Source organism: Trachypithecus francoisi, unplaced genomic scaffold (genome assembly GCF_009764315.1).
Source record: "Trachypithecus francoisi isolate TF-2019V2 unplaced genomic scaffold, Tfra_2.0 Lachesis_group20, whole genome shotgun sequence".
NCBI classification, from domain to species: domain Eukaryota; kingdom Metazoa; phylum Chordata; class Mammalia; order Primates; family Cercopithecidae; genus Trachypithecus; species Trachypithecus francoisi.
This window is the reverse complement of record NW_022681466.1, coordinates 44,054,409-44,075,440: the sequence shown is the minus strand read 5'-3', so window position 1 is coordinate 44,075,440 and position 21,032 is coordinate 44,054,409. Positions and strand designations below refer to the sequence as shown.

The 21,032-nt window shown below is 42.5% G+C and overlaps 1 pseudogene; it reads left to right on the top strand.

The window, feature by feature from the left end:
• Nucleotides 1-3,220: 3,220 nt before the first annotated feature.
• The window catches only part of LOC117068001, a 28,010-nt pseudogene continuing 10,198 nt past the window's right edge, over nt 3,221-21,032 (top strand).

Sequence of the window (21,032 nt, the reverse complement as noted above, 5' to 3'; positions counted from 1 at the left end):
AGCACTACCTAAAAAGCTATACAAAGCTTTTCAAAAGTTACCCAAAATGCTGTAGATTAATCAAAATGAAATTTTAACAGAAGTATGAGTAACCCACAGGAGGGCAGAAGAAAGAAAACAGAGAAATGAAAAATAGAACGAACAGAAAGGAAAAAATAAAACCAGAGATTTAAGGCTTAACATATTAATAATTACATTAAATGTAAGTGGTAGAAGCACATCAACTTTAAAAGAGAGAGATTGGCAGAGTGAATTTTAAAACACAACCCAAGTGTATACTGTCTACAAGAAACTCATTTCAAATATAACCATATAGGAATATCATGTAAACATTAATCAAAAGAAAGCAAGGGTGGCTGTATTAATATCAGATAAAGCAGACTTCAGAGCACAGAAAATTTCCAGAGACAGAGAGGGCAATTATATAATGATAAAAGGGTCAATCCACCAAAAAGACATAGCAATCTTAAATGTGTATGCACCAAACAACACAGCTGCAAAATACATGAAGTAAAACTGATAGAACTGAAAGGAGACATACACATATCCAGTTAAAATTGGAGAAAGATAACAGGCAAATATTCAAACTAAAAAACACATCTAAATAACATAGAAGTCAAAAAAAAAGGAGGTCTCAAGGGAAATTAAAAAATACATTGAAATGGGTGGAAATAAAAATACAATGTGTCAAAATTTGTGGGACACAGCCAAAGTAATACTGAGAAGGAAATATATAGCATTAAATGCATATGTTAGAAAAGAGGAAAAGTCCAAAATCAATCTATGATCCCACTGTAAGAACTTAGTAAAAGATGAGCAAAATAAATCCAAAGTGAGAAGAAAATAATAAAGAAAATCAATGACATTGAACACACACACAAATGGAAAAATCAATTAACCAAAGATCTGGTTTTTTGAAAAGATCAATAAAACTGACAAACCTCTAGCAAGACTGACAAAGTAAGAAATAAAGACACGAATTGTCAATATCAGGAAGGAAATAGATGAAATTATAGACACTGCAGACATCAAAAGGATAATAAGGGAATACTACAAACAACTCTAAATATTATAAATATGACAATCTAGGTGAAATGGACCAATTCCTGGAAAAACACAAAGTACCACAACTCCTCAAATAGGAAATAGATAATTTGAGTAACCCTATAACTAAAAAGAAATTGAACTTACAATTTTAAAACTCCCTAAAGGCCGGGCGTGGTGGCTCAAGCCTGTAATCCCAGCACTTTGGGAGGCCGAGACGGGCGGATCACGAGGTCAGGAGATCGAGACCATCCTGGCTAACACGGTGAAACCCCGTCTCTACTAAAAATACAAAAAATTAGCCGGGCAAGGTGGCAGGCGCCTGTAGTCCCAGCTACTCGGGAGGCTGAGGCAGGAGAATGGCGTGAACCCGGGAGGCGGAGCTTGCAGTGAGTTGAGATCCGGCCACTGCACTCCAGCCTGGGCGACAGAGCGAGACCCCGTCTCAGGAAAAAAAAAAAAAACAACTCCCTAGAAAGAAATCTCTAGGCCCAATTTGTTTCACTGGAGATTTCTACCAAACACTTAATGAATTATTAAACCAATTATTGCCTGGGTGCAGTGGCTCACGCCTGTTTTCTCAACACTTTGAGAAGCTGAGGCAGGTGGATCACTTGAGCCCAGGAGTTTGCGAACAGCCTGAGCAACATGGCAAAACTGCATCTCTACAAAATATACATATATAAAATTAGCTGGGCACAGTGGCATGAGCCTGTGGTCCCAGCTACACAGGAGGCTGAAGCAGAAGAATCACCTGAACCAGGGAGGCAGAGGTTGCAGTGAGCAGAGGTTGCACCACTGCACTCCACCTTGGTAACAGAGCAAGACCCTATCTCAAAATTAAACCAGTTCTACGTTATCTCTTTCAGAAAATACAAAAGGAGCAAGCACTTCCCAATTCATTTTATAATGCCAATATTACCTTAATACCAAAACCAGACAAGGACAACACAGAAAAGAAAACTACAGACCAAAATCATTAGTGAAAATAGATAGAAAATTCCTTAATAAAATATTAGCAAGTAGAATTCAGCTATATTTTAGAAAATGTATACACTAAGACTAAGCGAAGTTTTTTCAGGGATGCAAGGCTAGTTTATCATTCAAAAATCAGTCAATGACATCCACTATATTAACAGGCCAAAGAAGAAGTCACATAATAATATCAATAGATTCAGAAAAACCATTTAACAAAATTCAATAGTTATTCATGATAAAAACTCCCAGAAAAACAGGATTAGAGAGAGACCACCTTACTTGATAAAGAGCATCTATATGAAAAAATAGAACAACAGAAAACAAAAAATAAAATCACAGATTTAAGGCCTACAGATTTAAGGCCTATAGCTAACATTTTAATCATGAAAGACTGAAGCTTTCCCCCTAAAGTTGGGAACACGGAAAGGATGTCTGCTTTTATCACTTTTATTGAACATAGTGCTGGAAGTCCTAGCCAGTGCAATAAGGTAAGAAAAGAAAGTAAATGGCATACAGTTTGGGAAGAAAGAAATAAAACTATCCCCATCTGCAGATGATATAATTGACCACATCAAAAATCCAGAAGAATCTGCCAAAAAAAAAAAAAAAATCTCATGGAACCAATAAGTGAGATCAACAAGGTTGCATGACATGAGATCAACATATGGAAAAAAATTGTATTTCTACAAATTAGCAATGAACACATGGACATCTAAATTAAAAATGTAATATTATTAATAATCACTCAAAAATATGAAATAGGTGTAAATCTAACAAGACAAGTACAGGACATTTATGCTGTAAACTATGCAATGTGATGAAAATAACAAGATCTTAAATAAATGGAATAATAGTCTGTATTTATAGATTCAACTCAGTAAAGTAGCTCAACATAGTAAAGATGTCAATTCTCCCCAAATAGATATAATGGTTTAATGCAATTCTCATTAAAAACTAAGCAAGATCTTTTGGTAGCTGTAGACAAGATTTTTCTAGAATTTATATGGAAAGTCCAAACAAAAAGCTACGGGGCAAAACCTGGGCTGGGATAGGGCATGAGGCAGTGCGTTGGGACATCCCTTGCATCAGGCTCAACAGTGCCTGTCACTGTGTGGCTAGCTGGGATGTTTGGGGTGGGTCAGGAGCAGGCATAGCCTGTTTGCCTCATTGTCCCCTAGCACCACAGGCTGCCAGCACCATGAAGCTATGGACTTTGGAGCACGTCTTTGACCACCTGTGGGAAATTGTTACAATAGTTGAAATGCAGAAATATCCAAACCCTATGAGCCTGAGTGTGGTTGGAGATGATGTGTTGGACAGACATATAGATCCCTCTGGATCCCTTCTCAGCACAGAGAGGGGGCTGCTTTCATTGTGCAGTCTCTTATTGGTGCAGCAAGAACCAAAACATATGTGCAAGAACATTCTGTAGTTGATCATGTAGAGAAAACAATGGAACTTAAATCTACTAACATTTCATTTACAAATAAGGTTTCAGTAGATGAGAGACTTATAGAAAAGCCACATCCTTGGGACTCAGAAAAAAACTATTTTGACTCAAGAAACCATAATCACTGTGAAAGGAGTCAGCCTCAGCAGTTACCTTGAAGGACTGATGGCAAGACTGAGAAGCAATGGAACGGGTAATACACAAATTAAATGCTGAGACTGAAGAACTGTTGGCCTCTGCAAGAGGAAGCATAGAGACTCTGATGGCAGCAGCAGAGTATCTGCAGAGAAATAATCATGTAAGTTGTTGGACAATGTCGGTTACCCCGGGTCTCTCCAAGCTAACTATATATTTGTTTGTTATTTTAAAAATAGAACTATCTTTTAGGTAGAAATTTTTAAAAAATATGCTGATGTAAGGCTATGTGACTTTTGATCAATAGAGATGCAGGGCTTCTAAATAAAAGTGATCATTAGAAATTTTTAAAAAGAAAAGCTAAAACAATTTTGAATAAGAAGAGTAATGGGTGAGTAATCAGTCTACCCAATTTCAAGGCTTACTCTGAAGCTACAGGAATCAAGACTGTATAGTGCTGGCAAAGAGAGAGACACATTAGACACATATATTAATGTAATAGATTAAAGAATCTAGAAATAGACCCCTACAGATATGTCCAGTGGAGTTTTGACTAAGACGTAAGAACAGTTCAATACGGAAAAGATAGACTTTTCAACAAATGGTGTTGGAGCAATTGGATATTCATAGGTGAAAAAAAAAAAAAGGAACTTGACCCAACTCTCACATCTTATACAAAAATTAACTCAAAATATTGTGAACTTAAATGGGAAATGTAAAACTGTAAGATTGTTTAGAGAAAATAGGGGAAAATATTTGGAATCTAAGCTTATGCAAAGAGCTTTTAGATTTGACCCACAAACGTGATCCAGAAGAGGAAAAATTGACATATTTGACGTCATTAGAATAAAAAAATTTGCTCTGAAAAGACCTCATTAAGAGGATAAAAGCTCCCTATTCGATAAATGGTGCTGGGATAACTAGCGAGCCATAGGCAGGAGATAGAAGCTGAACCCCTTCTTTACACCATGTACAAAAATCAACTCTATTAAGTCTTTAATCCAACTTTAAGATGAATTAAAGACTTAAATGTAAAACCCAACATTATAAAAACCCTGGAAGACTACCTAGGCAATACTATCCTGGACACAGGAACTGGCAAAGATTTCATGACAAAGACATCAAATGCAATCACAACAAAAGCAGAACTTGACAAATGGGATCTAATTAAACTTAACAGCTTCTGCACAGCAAGAGCAACTATCAACAGAGTTAACAGACAACCTACAGAATGGGAGAAAATATTTGCAATCTATGCATCTGACAAAGGTCCAATATCCAGCATCTATAAGGAATTTAAACAAATTTACAAGAACAAAACAACCCCATTAAAAAGTGGGCAAAGGATATGAACAGACTATGTTTAAAAGAAGACATACTGCAGCCAACAAGCATGTGAAAAAAGCTCAATATCGCTGATCATTAGAGAAATGTAAATCAAAACCAAAATGAGATACCATCTTACACTAGTCAGAATGGCTATTATTAAAAAGTCAAAAAGTAACAGATGTTAGTGAGGTTGGAGAGAAAAGGGAACACTTATACACTGTTGGTGAGAGTGTTAGCTCAACCATTGTGTAAAGCAGTATGGCAATTCCTTAAAGAGCTAAAAGCAGAACTACCATTCAATCCAGCAATCCCATTACTGGGTATATATCCAGAGAAATATAAATTATTCTACCATAAAGACACATGTGAGGCCGGGCACGGTGGCTTACGCCTGTAATTCTAGCACTTTGGGAGGCCGAGGCGGGCAGATCACCAGGTCAGGAGATTGAGACCATCCTGGCTAACACAGTGAAACCCCATCTCTACTAAAAATACAAAAACTCAGCCGGGCATGGTGGTGGGCGCCTGTAGTCCCAGCTACTCGGTAGGCTGAGGCAGGAGAATGGCGTGAACCCGGGAGGCGGAGGTTGCAGTGAGCCGAGATAGCGCCACTGCACTCCAGCTTGGACGACAGATGGAGACTCTGTCTCAAAAAAAAAAAAAAAAAAAAAAAAGACACATGCATATGAATGTTCATTGCAGCACTATATAAAATAGCAAATACATGGAATCAACCTAAATGCCCATCAATGACAGATTGGATAAAGAAAATGTGATACATATACACCATGGAATACGATACCACCATAAAAAAGAATGAAATCGTGTCTTTTGCAGGAACATGGATGGAGCTGGGCGCTATTATCCTTAGCAAACTAATGCAGGAACGGAAAATCAATTATTGCATGTGCTCACTTTTAAGTTGGGGAGCTAAATGATAAGAACTTATGAACACAAAGAAGAGAACAACAGACACTGGGGTCTACTTGAGGGTGAAGGGTGGAGAGTGAGAGGAGGAGGAAGAGCAGAAAAATAACTACAGGTACTAGGCTTAGTACCTGGGTGACAAAAATAATTAGTACTACCAACCCCTGTGACGTGAGTTTACGTATATAACAAAACTTCACATGTACTCCTCAACCTAACAAACTTTTAAAAAAATTTTTAAAGAGGATAAAAAGACAAGTTATGTGCATATTTCTGCAGAGAAAATATTTGTAAGCTACATATCTGACAAAGGACTAGTACTGGAATATATAAAGAACTCTCAAAACTCAACAGTAAAAGAAGCAAAAATCCAATTAGAAGGTAGAGAAAAGACACGAAGAAGATAATACAGATGGCAGATAAACACATGAAAAGATGTTTAATATCATTAGCCATTAGGGAAATGCAAATTAAGACCACAACGAGATACCACTACATGCCCATCAGAATAGCTAAAATGCAAAACAGTGAAAACACCAGATGCTAGAAAGGACACCGGATCACTCATACATTGCTGGTGGAAATGTAAAATGGTACAGTCACTCTGGAAAACAGTTTGCCAATTTCTTTAAAAATTAAACATGCAGGCCGGGCACGGTGGCTCACGCTTGTAATCCCAGCACTTTGGGAGGCTGAGGTGGGAGGATCACCTGAGAGGTCAGGAGTTCAAGACTAGCCTGGCCAACATGGTAAAACCCCATCTCTACTGAAAATACAAAACAAAAAGTAGCCGGGCATGGTGGCAGACACCTGTAATCCTAGCTACTTGGGAGGCTGAGGCAGGAGAATCCCTTGAACCCGGGAGGCAGAGGTTGCAGTGAGCTGAGATTGCACCACTGCATTCCAGCCTGGGCAACAAGGCGAGTCTCCGTCTTAAATTAAAATAAACAAACAAACAAACAAACATGCAGCCAGGCGCAGTGGCTCATGCCTGTAATCCCAGCACCTTGGGAGGCTGAGGTTGGGGGATCACCTGAGGTCAGGAGTTCAAGACCAGCGTGGCCAACATGGTGAAACCCCATCTCTACTAAAAATACAAAAATTAGCCAGGTATGGTGGTACATGCTTGTAATCCCAGCTACCCCGGAGGCTGAGGCAGGAGAATCGCTTGAACCAGGAAGGTGGAGTTTGCAGTGAGCTAAGATTGTGCCACTGCACTCCAGCCTGGGCAACAGAGGGAGACTCGATCTCAAAAAAAAAAAAAAAAAAAAAAAAAAAAAACATTAAACATGCAACTACCGTACAATCCAGCAATCGCACTCTTGGACATTTATTTCCCCAAAATGAAGACTATATTCACACAAAAACCTGTACATGAATGCTAACCCTACTTGTATTCATTATAGCAAAACACTGGACACGGAGATGTCCTTCAGTAGGTGAACAGTGAAACAAATGATGGTCCATCTTGAATACTTCCGAGCAATAAAAAGGAACAAACGATTGATAAACACAACCACCCCTGGATGACTCTTAAGAGAATTATGCTGAGTGAATAATAAAGTCAATCCCAGAAGTTTATATACTGTATAATTTCATTTACATGACATTCCTGAAATGACAAAATTATAGAAACAGACTCATGGTTGCCAGGGGTTAAGCATCAGGGAATGGGAGGGAAGTAGACACCGTCATAAGAGGGTAACATGGGGGATCCTTATGGTAATGGAAATGTTCTGCATCCTTTGAGTCCAGATTTCAGCTGGTCTGCAGCAAGGACTCTCCCAGCAGTAAGGAGGCTCACTCAAAAAGGCATGGCCCAGGGCCGGGCATGGTGGCTCACACCTGTAATCCCAGCACTTAAGGAGGCCAAGGCAGGCAGATCGCAAGTTCAGAAGTTTGAGACCAGCCTGGCCAAATGGTGAAACCTCATCTCTACTAAAAATACAAAAATTAGCCGGACATGGTGGCGCACGCCTGTACTCCCAGCTACTCAGGAGGCTGAGGCAGAAGAATTGCTTGAACCCAGGAGGCAGAGGCTGCAGTGAGCCGAGATCGTGCCACTGCACTCCAGCCTGAGTGACAGAGCGAGACTCCAAAACAAAAACAAAAACAAAAACAAAAACAAAAGGCATGAGCCTAACACGGTGGATGGTGGGGACTGTTATACAGGCTTCATCTGAGTCTCCTGTGGCTCCCACAGGATCCCACCAGTTACAAGATCAGATTTGTAATTTTGAAAGGTCATTGGGATTTGTCCCAATGGTGCCCTTAATAGCAAAAGCAAGTCCTGAATTGCGGGTCGTGCGCTGTTGTCACCTCTCTTTAATCTGAAATGCTTCCTCAGTGTTTTCCCCATCCTTCATGAACTTGACATTTTTAAGGGTCTGGCTGGTTATTTTGAAGAATGTTCCTCGATTTGGGTTGGTCTGAGGTTTCTTCACAGTGAGATTCCACTTATGCCTTCTGACAGAAATACCCAGAAATAACACAGTGTCTTTCCCCACGCGTCATGTTGGATGACAGCTTCCATTCATAGTGGTATTTAGATCACTCGGTTAAGGTGGTGGCTGTCAAGTACCTTTATTCCAAAGTAATTATTTTTCTCTTTGCAATTTATAAACTCATTATCTGTCTTGTGGAGAGATATTTTGAGACAATTGTAAATATCCTATTACTCCTCAAATTTTTACCCTCTAGTTTTAGGAAGACTTTATGATTCTTGCCTGAATCATTTAATACTATCCTGGTTGCCAAGTTGGCAATTTTCTACATCTGTCATTCCTTCTATATTTATCAACTGGCTTTCTTCCGTAAAGCAGAACTTTCCCTTCTCCCCCACTTATTTACTTAAATATGCAGAGAGAGAGAGAGAAAGAGAGGGGGATATGTATTCTCATTTTATTCAATGAATCCCTTGACTTTTAATCATTCTGCATCGTTTATTATGTTTTAGGTGTTTCTCTTACAAACAGCATATAGCTAAATTTTCTCCAGATTGACCTTTTTTTTTTTTTTTTTTTTTTTGAGACAGGGTCTCACTCTGTCACCCAGGCTACAGTTCAGTGGCATGATTTCGGCTCACCGCAACCTCCGCCTCCTGACCTCAAGTGATCCTCCTGCCTCGGCTTCCCAAAGAGCTGGGATTACAGGCATGAGCCACTGCGCCCAGCCTCAGATTGACTTTCTAATCTTAAAACAGTAAGTTTTTCATTTATATGTGTTGTGAAAATAATATATATGGATTTGTTATGCAAAAAAGGAGATTTACATATGTTCACGTAGAAAAATATCTAAAATGTGATCTTAAGGGGAAAAATTGCAGGAAAGTATGTATAAAAGAAGCCCATCCATGAGGGGAAAAGGATATGTGTACCTCTATTTTCATAGTCATACATTTCTGGAAGGTCACACAAGAAGTGGGTTAACATTGGTTACTCTAAGAAGGTGGCCTGGAGGTAGAGGTGTATTTCTACCTTTATATATTACTGGAACTTTAACATCTATGAACAGGTTTTGCTTAGACAATTACAAGGCCTGATGTTTGCCTGCCAGAAGCTCACAGCCTGTGACAGATACAGACACTTGCACGGCCATGTGGTACCCGAGGCTATTAGAGTTAATTCCAGGCTGGATGCCACATAAGCAGGTGAGATGCGGGGCTGGTGAAGCCCCTGAGAGAGGACGACATCTGAGTGAAGTTCCAAAGTGAGGCGCCTCAGCTTCGTGGAAGGCATGTAAGCACTGATGTCAGGCAAGCCCAAATTTGAGTCTAACTACTCACTCCCTGTGTGAACTTGGGCAAACTTAGGCGCTTCTACAAGTCCTATGGGATTGCTGGGAGAATTAGAACTCATCATATCTGTGGCCAGGCGTGATGGTTCACACCTGTAATCCCAATACTTCGGGAGGCAGAGACTGGTGGATCACCTGAGGTTGGGAGTTTCAGACCAGCCTGGCCAACATGGTGAAACCCCATCTTTACTAAAAATACAAAAATTAGCCAGGCATGGTGGTGGGCACCTGTAATCCCAGTTACCGGGAAGGCTGAGTCAGGAGAATTGCTGGAACCCAGGAGATGGAGGTTGCAGTGAGCCGAGAACGCACCACTGCACTCTAGCCTGGGCAACAGAGCAAGACTCCATCTCAAAAAAAAAAAAAAAAAAAAAAGGATAATATCTGTGAAGGGCACTGAAGAAGTGCTGGTGTAAACATTCAATATATTTTTGAAAGATGAGGAGGTGGCAACAAAAAGAAGAAGCAGGTCCAAGAGGGGAACAGCACGTGATGTGCTGGGCCCCAGCTGCGGGTGTTGGCCTGGGGCAAGTGGAGAGAGACACAAGGACAGCTTACGATGCGCATGAAATCCCATGCTAAGAAGTTTGGTTGTATTTCGAAGGCAAAGGGCATCTACTGAAGGATCTTAAGTAGAAGTCGTTATAAGGTCAAATTTGTGATTTTGATAAGTTATGGGCAGCAAATTGAGGGTCAGGGTGGAGGGTTAAAAGTGGATTAGGGGCCGGGCGCGGTGGCTCAAGCCTGTAATCCCAGCACTTTGGGAGGCCGAGACGGGCGGATCACGAGGTCAGGAGATCGAGACCATCCTGACTAACACAGTGAAACCCCGTCTCTACTAAAAAATACAAAAAAGCTAGCCGGGCGAGGTGGCGGGCGCCTGTAGTCCCAGCTACTCTGGAGGCTGAGGCAGGAGAATGGCATAAACCCGGGAAGCGGAGCTTGCAGTGAGCTGAGATCTGGCCACTGCACTCCAGCCTGGGCGACAGAGCCAGACTCCGTCTCAAAAAAAAAAAAAAAAAAAAAGTGGATTAGGAAAGCCAATTAGAAAATTGTTGTAGTAATCTGGAAGGCAGATGAAGACGACCTGAACTAAAGCACTTAGCTATTAAGGACATGGAAATCATTAAGACCTAACACCTGTTGGATGCAACCGTCAAGCAGAAAGAAGGAAAAAACCCAGAGAACTTTGGCCGAAGCAACTGTGTGTATGGTGGTGGGTGCAGACAGACAGAGGAATGGATCAGGAGAAAAGAAGAGTCCAGTTTCAGGTATATTGAGTTTAACGTGTCTTCGGGGTTTTTGAATTTTTTTTTTTTTTTTTTTTTTTGAGACAGAGTTGCACTCCTGTTGCCCAGGCTGGAGTGCAGTGGTGCGATCTTGGCTCACTGCAACCTCTGCCTTCCGGTTTCAAGCGATTCTCCTCCCTCAGCCCCCAGACTAGCTGGGATTATAGGTGCGTACCACCGTGCCCAGCTAATTTTTTTTTCCTTGAGATGGAGTCTCACTCTGTCCCCCAGGCTGAAGTGCAGTGGCGCCATCTCGGCTCACTGCAACCTCCGCCTCCCAGGTTCAAGCGATTCTCTTGCCTCAGCCTCCCGAGTAGCTGGGACCACAGGCGTTTGCCAACACGCGTGGCTAATTTTTTGTATTTTTAGTAGAGATGGGGTTTCACCATGTTAGCCAGGATTGTCTCGATCTCCTGACCTCAGGTGATCCACCTGTCTCGGCCTCCCGAAGTCCTGGGATTACAGGCATGAGCCATCATGCCCAGTCCCAGCTAATTTTTGTATTTTTAGTACAGACAGCGTTTCACCATGTTGGTCAGGCTGGTCTCGAACTCCTGACCTCGTGATCTGCCCACCTCAGCCTCCCAAAGTGCTGGGATTACAGGCATGAGCCACTGCATCCGGCCGAATTTTTTGTTTGTTTTTAGGCACAGTCTTGCTCTGTTGCTCAGGCTGGAGTGCAGTGGCAAGATCATAGCTCACTGCAGTCTTGAACTCTTGGGCTCAAGCAATCCTTTTGCCTCAGCCTCCCAAGTAGCTGGCACTACAGGTGTGCTCTACTGAGTGCAGCTAACTTTTTTATTTTTGTAGACACAGGGTTTCACTATGCTGCCCAGGCTGGTCTCGAACTCCAGGCCTCAAGCAATCTTCCTGCCTTGGCCTTTTCAGAATGCTAGGATTACAGGCATGAGCTACCATGCCTGGCCTTAAGTCTTTGGATCCTATAACTGGTGATTTGGTAAGCCACTAGATCTGTGAGGTTGGTACTTAAAAGGAAAAGCCTGTGCTGGCATTAAACCCCACTTTGTTAGTGCTTGAGAGGGTGGATGACCAGAAAGGCAGTGGTTATTTTGCATAATGGTCAAGCATGCCAGGGTTATGACACCTGGTAGATGACTAAGTCTTAAGATTCTAAATAGAAGGCTGATCACAAGTGTCAGTGTCAGCAACAATCAAGACGTAAGGGGGTGTCAGAAGCTTCAGGATGACACCAGGAGGGCTTTGCTGAGTTAGGAACACAAAAATAACCAGATTTTTTTTTTTTTTTTTTTGAGACGGAGTCTTGCTCTGTTGCCCAGGCTGGAGTGCAGTGGCACAATCTCAGCTCACTGCAATCTCCGCCTCCCAGGTTCAAGAGATGGGGTTTCAACATGTTGGCCAGGCTGGTCTCGAATTCCTGGCCTCAAGTGATCCCAGCACTCGGCCTCCCAAAGTGCTAGGATTACAGGCATGAGCCACCACGCCTGGCCAATAACTAGATGATTTTGAATGCCTCCAGCAAAAGCCTGAATTGTTTGTGCTTTCAAGGGGAACTAGTAACATGACAGCAGGCAGATCACGAGGTCAAGAGATTGAGACCATCCTGGCCAACATAGTGAAACCCGTCTCTACTAAAAATACAAAAATTAGCTGGGCATGGTGGCGTGTGCCTGTAGTCCCAGCTACTTGGGAGGCTGAGGCAGGAGAATTGCTTGAACCTGGAAGGCGGAGGTTGCAGTGAGCTGAGATCGCGCCACTGCACTCCAGCCTGGTGACAGAGCAAGACTCTGTCTCAAAAAAAAAAAAAAAAAAAAAAAAATCCAAGAAGCCAGACTTCCTTTTCAACAGGCACAGTACTCTATGTCACTAATGGGGCACATGGAGCTATTTTCATGGACAAATGGATGTCTTCCCATGGTTTTCAACCTGGGCCTCTAGAGGAGAGGATTCCTCATCACCCGTGGATTCCCTCAGGTCGTTCAGTTGCATGGTAGTAGATGTATGTGTGCATTTTCTGGGGGCAAAAGGCTCCTAAATCATGACCGCAGCCATTGATCCTTTTCTTTTCTTTTTTTTTTTTTTGAGACGGAGTCTCACTCTGCCGCCCAGGCTGGAGTGCAGTGGCCGGATCTCAGCTCACTGCAAGCTCCGCCTCCCGGCTTTACGCCATTCTCCTGCCTCAGCCTCCCGAGTAGCTGGGACTACAGGCGCCCGCCACCTCGCCCGGCTAGCTTTTTTGTATTTTTTAGTACAGACGGGGTTTCACCGTGTTAGCCAGGATGGTCTCGATCTCCTGACCTCGTGATCCGCCCGTCTCGGCCTCCCAAAGTGCTGGGATTACAGGCTTGAGCCACCGTGCCCGGCCTGATCCTTTTCTTTCTCTGACTTTCTTTTTCCACTTTCCTATTTCCCATTTTTTCTTCTTTCTTGTCGATATGCCTTGTGTTTATAAGCCATGGGAGGAATTTGCTTACTCCACTGTTCATCCTGTATATGGCTAAAGTGACTGCTGACTCCTGGTCTAGAACAATGCTTTCCAATCTTTAAAAATGCATATATAATAGGACTTCCTCTGACCTGTTTGTTTTATGAAAGCAAAGTTTGAATGGGCTTTTATAGAAAACCAACTTAACAAAAATAAAAGATGGAGCAGTTATGTATGCACGCAGAGAGGAATTCTGGGTTCCACCCACCAGGCCATTCCATGGACCCTGAAGGATCCCCAGTGTTCAGTGGAACCCCAGGTTTGAAAAACACTGGTCTAAAGACAGGTGTTGGGGCAGAAATCCAGAGAGTAATTCCAGAGAGTTCCCCAAGGGAGGAGCACCTAGGCCTCGAGGAGCCACATGGTTAGTGTATTTCTGACCTACTAGGTTTAAAAGACTATCTTGACAGGGCAGCTTGGGGAGCTCTGGCTAGCCTTTCTGTTATAGAATGTGGGTGAACCCGACGTTGCAAGCCCAATGTTTTCATCAGTTTGATCACCTCTATTCATGCCTATGCACTCCAGGTTGTAATGAAACTTATGTCGAGGGTGGCCATTTGTGAATGCTATAGAGTAGAAGAGTTTATAGGGCTACCTGCAAATCATCTCTAGGACTAAAAAAAAAAAAAAAAAAAAAACCAATTTAAACTGCAGAAGAGTGTATATGAAAAGATCCCTTTTCATATTCATGCATCTTCAAATGGATACTGGATATTTGAGAAATGATTATGAAATAATGTCAAATAAAGTCATTAGTCCCTGTTCTATCTTAATTCCTTTTTGACTGTCCATAATGAGTACACCAGTATCCATTGCCTTCTTCATCCTCTTCTTGGGACAAAGAAGGGGCCATATAGACAGTATGTCATCTGTAGTCTTGAAGATTTTAAAGTAGTGGTGGCAGTTGGGTGCAATGGCTCATACCTGTAATCCCAGCACTTTGGGAGGGGCCAAGGTGGGGGGATCACTTGAGGTCAGGAGTTCGAGACCAGCCTGGCCAACATGGTGAAAACCTGTCTCTACTAAAAATACAAAAATTAGCCAGGTATGATGGTGGGTGCCTGTAATCCCAGCTACTGAGGAGGCTGAGGCAGAAGAATCGCTTTAACCTGGGAGGTGGAGGCTGCAGTGAGCTGAGATCGTGCCACTGCACTCCAGCCTGGAGGACAGAGTTGGACTCTGTCTAAAAAAAATAAAAATAAAAGTAAAGTAGTTATGGCTACTCTGACTAAGAGCAGAAGTGCCCAGTGTTCAAGGCACCATGAAGACATGAGGCCTGGCCCTTTCCTTCCCTGGCCCTTGAAGAGGCTAGCTAACCTAGCCAGTTGCTAACAGACAGGTTATTTTGGGTAACTTAGATATTTCCATTCTCTTGAGGTTTGGTGCCCAGCTTGCAGGCCTAGTTCTCGCTCTTCTCCATCTAGTTTTTGGACAGATTCTCTTACATAGCTTGGCTAAGATTATCCAACCTTTTGGGCTCAACTCTTCTGAAGCTACACTCATTTTATGTCTCACTCCCCCATAAGAGTGCCACTCCCTCCTCTACTGAGGGCTTTTATCACCTGCCTGGACTTGGATTGGGCTTGTTCCATCTAGTTCCTTGCCACTGCTCTCACCCCTGCTTCCTTTCTGCCACCTGGCTGCAATTCCTGGGTGGGATATCCTTATTTCCAGGTAGGAGCATAAACTCCAGAAACAGTCACTCCGACAGGCCATGCCTTTATTTAAGTGAGGATAACATTGCCCAATAATTTATTCACAACTCTTCTCTTAGATCCTGTATCACATCATATTTTGATTATCTTCAGTAGCTATATTTCAGGGATTGACTTTTTCAAATGACCAGACATTGTTCAGGGATGGGCTCAGTGATTAAGGCTGTGATCAAACACAACACCACTATTTGTGTCACTAAAGTAATAAAATGGATTTTCTTTTGTAATTTGCAAACTGGGCTCCAAAAGAAATTCCACTAGACTGTAAACATGAGGGCAGGGGCTGTGTTTGTTCTGCTCATCACTTTATACTCAGCAGCAAAAAGATAACTTGAAAAGTTGTAAGTGCTTGATCAATGTTTGTTGAGTGAATGAATAGAAGGATTTCCAAGAATGTCTGGAGCAGAAGCAGTATCATTCAGACAAGTAGATGACCTGGTAATAGCCACCATCTAGAAGTTATTGGTGAAACCCTATCTCTACTAAAAATACAAAAATTTGCCAGGGATGGTGGCGTGCGCCTGTAGTCCCAGCTACTCAGGAGGCCGAGGCAGGAGAATTGCTTGAACCTGGGAGGCAGAGGTTGCAGTGAGCCAAGATTGCGCCACTGAACTCCAGCCTGGGCAACAGAGCGAGACTCTGTCTCAAAATAATAAATAAATAAATTAATTAATTAAAGTTCTTGTATTAGTCCATTTTCACACTGCTGTAAGAACTGCCTGAGAGTGGGTAATTTATTTAAAAAAAAGTGGTTTAATTGACTCACAATTCCAAATGGCTACGGAGGCCTCAGGAAACTTACAGTCATAGCAGAAGGCAAAGGGGAGGCGAAGCACTTTCTTCACAAGGTGGCAGGAAGTAGAAGCACTGAATGAAGGGAGAAGAGCCCTTATAAAACCATTAGGTCTCATGAGAACCCACTCACTACCCTGAGAAGAGCATGGGGGAACCCACCGCCGTGATTCAGTTACTTCCACCTGGTCTCCCCTCAGCACAGGATGATGGGGATTATAAGGATTACAATTCAAGATACGACTTTAAGTGGAAACATAGCCGAACCTTATCAGTTCTCTAACCCACTGGCTTAGCACAGAAGTCATGATACCAGTTCTTCTTTGATATGCTTTGGATTTGTGTCCCCACCCAAATCTCACGTGGAATTGGAGGAGGGACAGAATTCCCCCTTGTTGTTCTCATGATGGTGAGTTCTCATGAAATCTGATGGGTTAAAGGTGTGTGGTTTAAAAGCCTTTCCCCTTTGCTCGCTCTCTTTCCTGCCACCCTGTAAAGAAGGTGCTTGCTTCTCCTTTGCCTTCCACCACGATTGTAAGTTTCCTGAGGCCTTCCAATCAAGCTTCCTGTTAAGCCTGCAGAACTGTGAGTCAATTCAGCCTCTTCATAAATTATCCGGTCTCAGATCGCTCTTTATAGCAGTATGAGAATGGACTGATAAATTCTGCTTTATTCCTTATGCTCATGTGAAAATATACTGCAACTTGCAAGCCCTGAGAGTTAGTAACAATTAAATCAGAAATGCAAACCTCAGGATCATCTACATATTGGAGCCATGTGTGCCGATATTGCTCTGGAGGGACCCTCTGCGGAGGCTCTTGGTCAGTTCCAAACGTCTCAGTCTTTCCATTATATGTCATTATTACCAGAAAATTTTAAAAATGTTTTCAAGTACAGTTCCGCACTTTAGATAGATTTGTTTTTCTCTTCATGTGGTAGAATCACATCTGGACATCAGTTAGATATATTTCATCTAAAAATAGCATTTATCCAATTTACTGTCACTGGAGGACTTTTTTTCTTTTAAGGCAGACTCTGCTTAAAATTCTCTGTAGTCTTTCATGGCTCACTGCCATTTAATATAAAAAAAAAAGAAGGCATCAGATTGTATGTATGTGTGAGTGTGTGTATGGAAGCACAATGAAACAATTAGCTTTATAGACTGAAAAAAAAAGGCAACTCCCTTATCATTCCCCTTTTATTCATGTATTTTTTTGAGCTGTCACTGGTTATGTTGTTAAACCCTAAACTCAGAATCAGCGTGAACTCCACCAGATTCTTTTTAGTAATTACTTCAGGGCCACAAAACACAGATTTGGGGATTGTTTTTTCTTCGGTCTGTCTTATTTGAGACTGGATTCTTTTTACTTATTCAGTGTGCCTTCTCAGTGACCCACTATTTGGGTTTAGAAAGAAAGAAGGAGAGCTGTGTGTGGTGGTTCATGCCTGTAATCCCAGCACTTTGGGAGGCCGAAGCAGGAGGACCACATGATGGAGTTTGGGCCAGTTACTTGGGAAGCTGAGGCTGGAAGATCACTTGAACCCAGAGGCAGAGGTTACAGTGAGCTGAGATGGAGCCACTGCACTCCAGCCTGGGTGACAGAGCGAGATTACATCTCAAAAAAAAAAAAAAAAAAAAGGGAGACAAATTAAAAGGAGTCAGGAAGAAGAGATAAAGGAAAAAAGAGTAGAGGGTTAAAGCACAGGCTCATGGGAGCCCTTGGAGCAGGTGGCATACATTTAGAAGCCGAAATTGGAATGAAATCTGACTAAAGAAAAATCGGCAAGCTGCTGCTTCTACCTAAGGCACTGACATGAATCTGAGTTGGCTCTGAAAGGGACAGATTATAAATAAGGAAGCACTTAAGAGTCTGTTCCAACGGCACATTTATCAAGGTCCTCATTCGTTCTGGAGACATTTATCTTCAGGGACAGGACTCTGACCTTCCTTGCCTTGTGGCACTGGGTCTATCTCCCAGAAGAGAATTTTGTCTTTTGAGCTGTGGTGTTTGCCCTTTTTCTCTGGAGGCACATCCTCCCCCAGCTTCCCCCATGTGATGGGGATGATTTCTGTTTTCAAAGTACCTTTCAAGCAGAGTTAATGGGTCTGACCTGTCATGATTATAATGTATTGCCCCCGGCTTGTCAAAGTGGCGTTCCTGGTCCTCAGTACAGCCTAGGCTTGGAGACCCTTTCCATGCTTTGGGAAAGGATTTACCTGACTCCCCCCACATCTTCTCCCCTTCTCTTTTGTGGCTGGGCGCAGTGATTCACGTCTGTAATCCCAACACTTTGGGAGGCCAAGGCAGGCAGATCATTTGAGGTCAGGAGTTCAAGACCAGTGTGGTCAACATGGTGAAACACAGTCTCTACTAAAAACACAAAAATTACCTACGTGGGTATGGTGGCAGACGCCTATAAACCAGCTACTCAGGAGGCTGAGGTGCAAGAATCACTTGAACCTGGGAGGCAGAGGTTGCAGTGAGCTGAGATTGCTCCACTGCACTCCAGCCTTGGTGATAGAGTGAGACTCTGTCTCAAAAAAAAAAAAGGTAAAATGGCAGAGAGGTGTTAGGGCTAGAGCCTGAGCCATGATGTGGAACAACAATGGCTGAGTTGTGTAGCAGTTCAATTCAGGACCTTCGTATCATCACTACCAGGCTTTAAACAAGTGTGCTAATATCTGATCTGCCCATGGGGATAAGCTTAAACACACCCACTCAGAAAACTCTCTTCAAATCCATTAACAGAGGGGCCTTTCTATTCCTAAGCATATCCAGCCTGTAAAAGTTTTGCAATATTCAACCCTGAGATTGGACCTGTTGAACCCTTTTCATTTTGTGAACTATTTTTGTAGCTTTTTTTGACACATCTCAGCACAAATGAAACAACAATGTTTGAAGAGGAGTCTCTCATTCGACTTCGGTTATTTGCAGCCTTCATTTTTCAACTTTAAAAATTTAACAGATATGTGAGTGGAATAAAATTAATTTTCACCACCCATAATAGTTCATTAGTGAAATAAGGAAAGTATTTAATGGATTTGTGCTTTTGGTGTGCCTAAAATTATTTCACCATAACAAAAGGTCTTGAAAGACTAAGAAAAAGTCTGATGACAATTAAATTGCCTATCTGAACAGGAATACTGTATAGCAGGAAAACAGAGTCTTAAAATAGCTCGTTGTAGAGCTGGAAAAGAGAGGGAGAAATACATAAAGGAAGCACAAAGGTGTTGCATATGAAATGAAAATCTTTTTTTTTTTTTTAAATACCAACACAGTACTTGTTCTTTGCTTGTGCAGAGTCCCAGATTTTCACAGTCTTTCATGCTTCCATTTCATTTCTGTGGGGGTGTGACTTGCTTCAGTTAGAATCCTAAGCAAACTCCATTTCTCTGCTTTAAAAGGTAAAACTTCATTCTTCCCAGATGTACAGTAAAGCTTTGTAGGCTTCACATTTTGAAACCTACTGATTAAGAATTTGACATTTTCTGCAAAAAAAAAAAAGCCCAGTAGGGCAGAAAGACAGCAGGAGGGAAGGTTCAGCAAACAAAATTTCCCCCCACCCTTTTCATAGAGCACCTTCTATATAACATCAGAGGCAGAAGAGACTAGCAGTGATCTCATCCACAGCCTCTTACAGATGAAGAAAATAAAGCACAGAGAGGGTGAATGATTTGTCCAAGGGCACACAGCCAGTTAGTGACAAAAGAAGATAATCCTATCCGGATCTTTCCTGAACTATAGCACCCAAATACCAATTCTTTTCTTTTTCTTATTTATTTATTTATTTATTTTGAGATAGGGTCTCACTCTGTCGCCCAGGCTGGAGTCCAGTGGCACGATCTCAGCTCACTGCAACCTCCACCTCATGGGTTTAAGCAATTCTCCCAAGTAGCTGGGATTACAGGTGCATGCCATCACACCCAGCTAATTTTTGTATTTTTAGTAGAGACAGGTTTTTGCTATGTTGGCCAGGCTGGTCTCAAACTCCTGACCTCAAGTGATTTGCCTGCCTTGTCTTCCCAAAGTGCTGGGATTACAGGCATGAGACGCCGTGCCTGGCCCTGAACACCAATTCTTGCTTTTTTGTTTGATAAATGCTTGCCAGGGAGGGCTTCAGCACAAGTCCATTTTATAGCTATGTCTTTATTAATGCACTCGTTGAAAGCAATGCATTTTTCTGTGATGTCCTCTACTGCAGCCTTATCAGGAAGAATGTTTCAGTTCCATGCCCTCTGCTCCTCCCGAGCCCAGCTTAGTACAATTTGAAGATGACCTGCAGGTCCCACTGCAAGGCAGCAGGTCGCCCACAGCCTTTGGTTTGTTAGGTCAAAGAATGGGTGAGTCTGGCATGTGGCCCTCCTCAGGGTAGGGAGGCTCTGGAATCTTCTGGGTCCCAGGAGGCTCATTTGTCTAAGTCTTAACTCCTCCTGCTCTTTTTGACTCTGAGAGGAAAATGCAAGAAATGAAACCCAAATTTATTTTTTATTATCTGGTAACATTTTGCCAAAATAACTGTACTTTGTTTTCCAGTTTTCAAGCTGGTTATGTTTTTATTTTCTTAACTTTAAAAACTAATGTTTTGGGCTGGGCACAGTGGCTCACACCTATAATCCCAGCACTTTGGGAGGTCAAGGCGGGTGGATCATGGAGTTGGAGACCAGCCTGGCCAACATGGTGAAACCTCGTCTCTACTAATAATACAAAAACTAGCTGAGTGTGGTGGTGCGTGCCTGTAGTCCCAGCTACTCGGGAGGCTGAGGCAGGAGAATTGCTTGAACCCAGGAGGCGGAGGTTACAGTGAGCCGAGATTGCGCCACTGAACTCCAGCCTGGGCGACAGAGTGAGACTCTGTCTCAAAACAACAACTACAACAGCAGCAACAACAACAAAAACAATGTTTTGGCCAGGCACAGTGGCTCATGCCTGTAATCACAGCACTTTGGGAGGCCGAGGTGGGTGGATCACTTGAAGTCAGGAGTTAGAGACCAGCCTGGCCAACATGGTGAAACCCTGTCTCTACTTAAAAAAAAGATACAAAAATGAGCTGGGTGTGGTGGTGCGTGCCTATAGTCCCAGCTACTCAGGGGACCGAGACAGGAGAATTGCTTG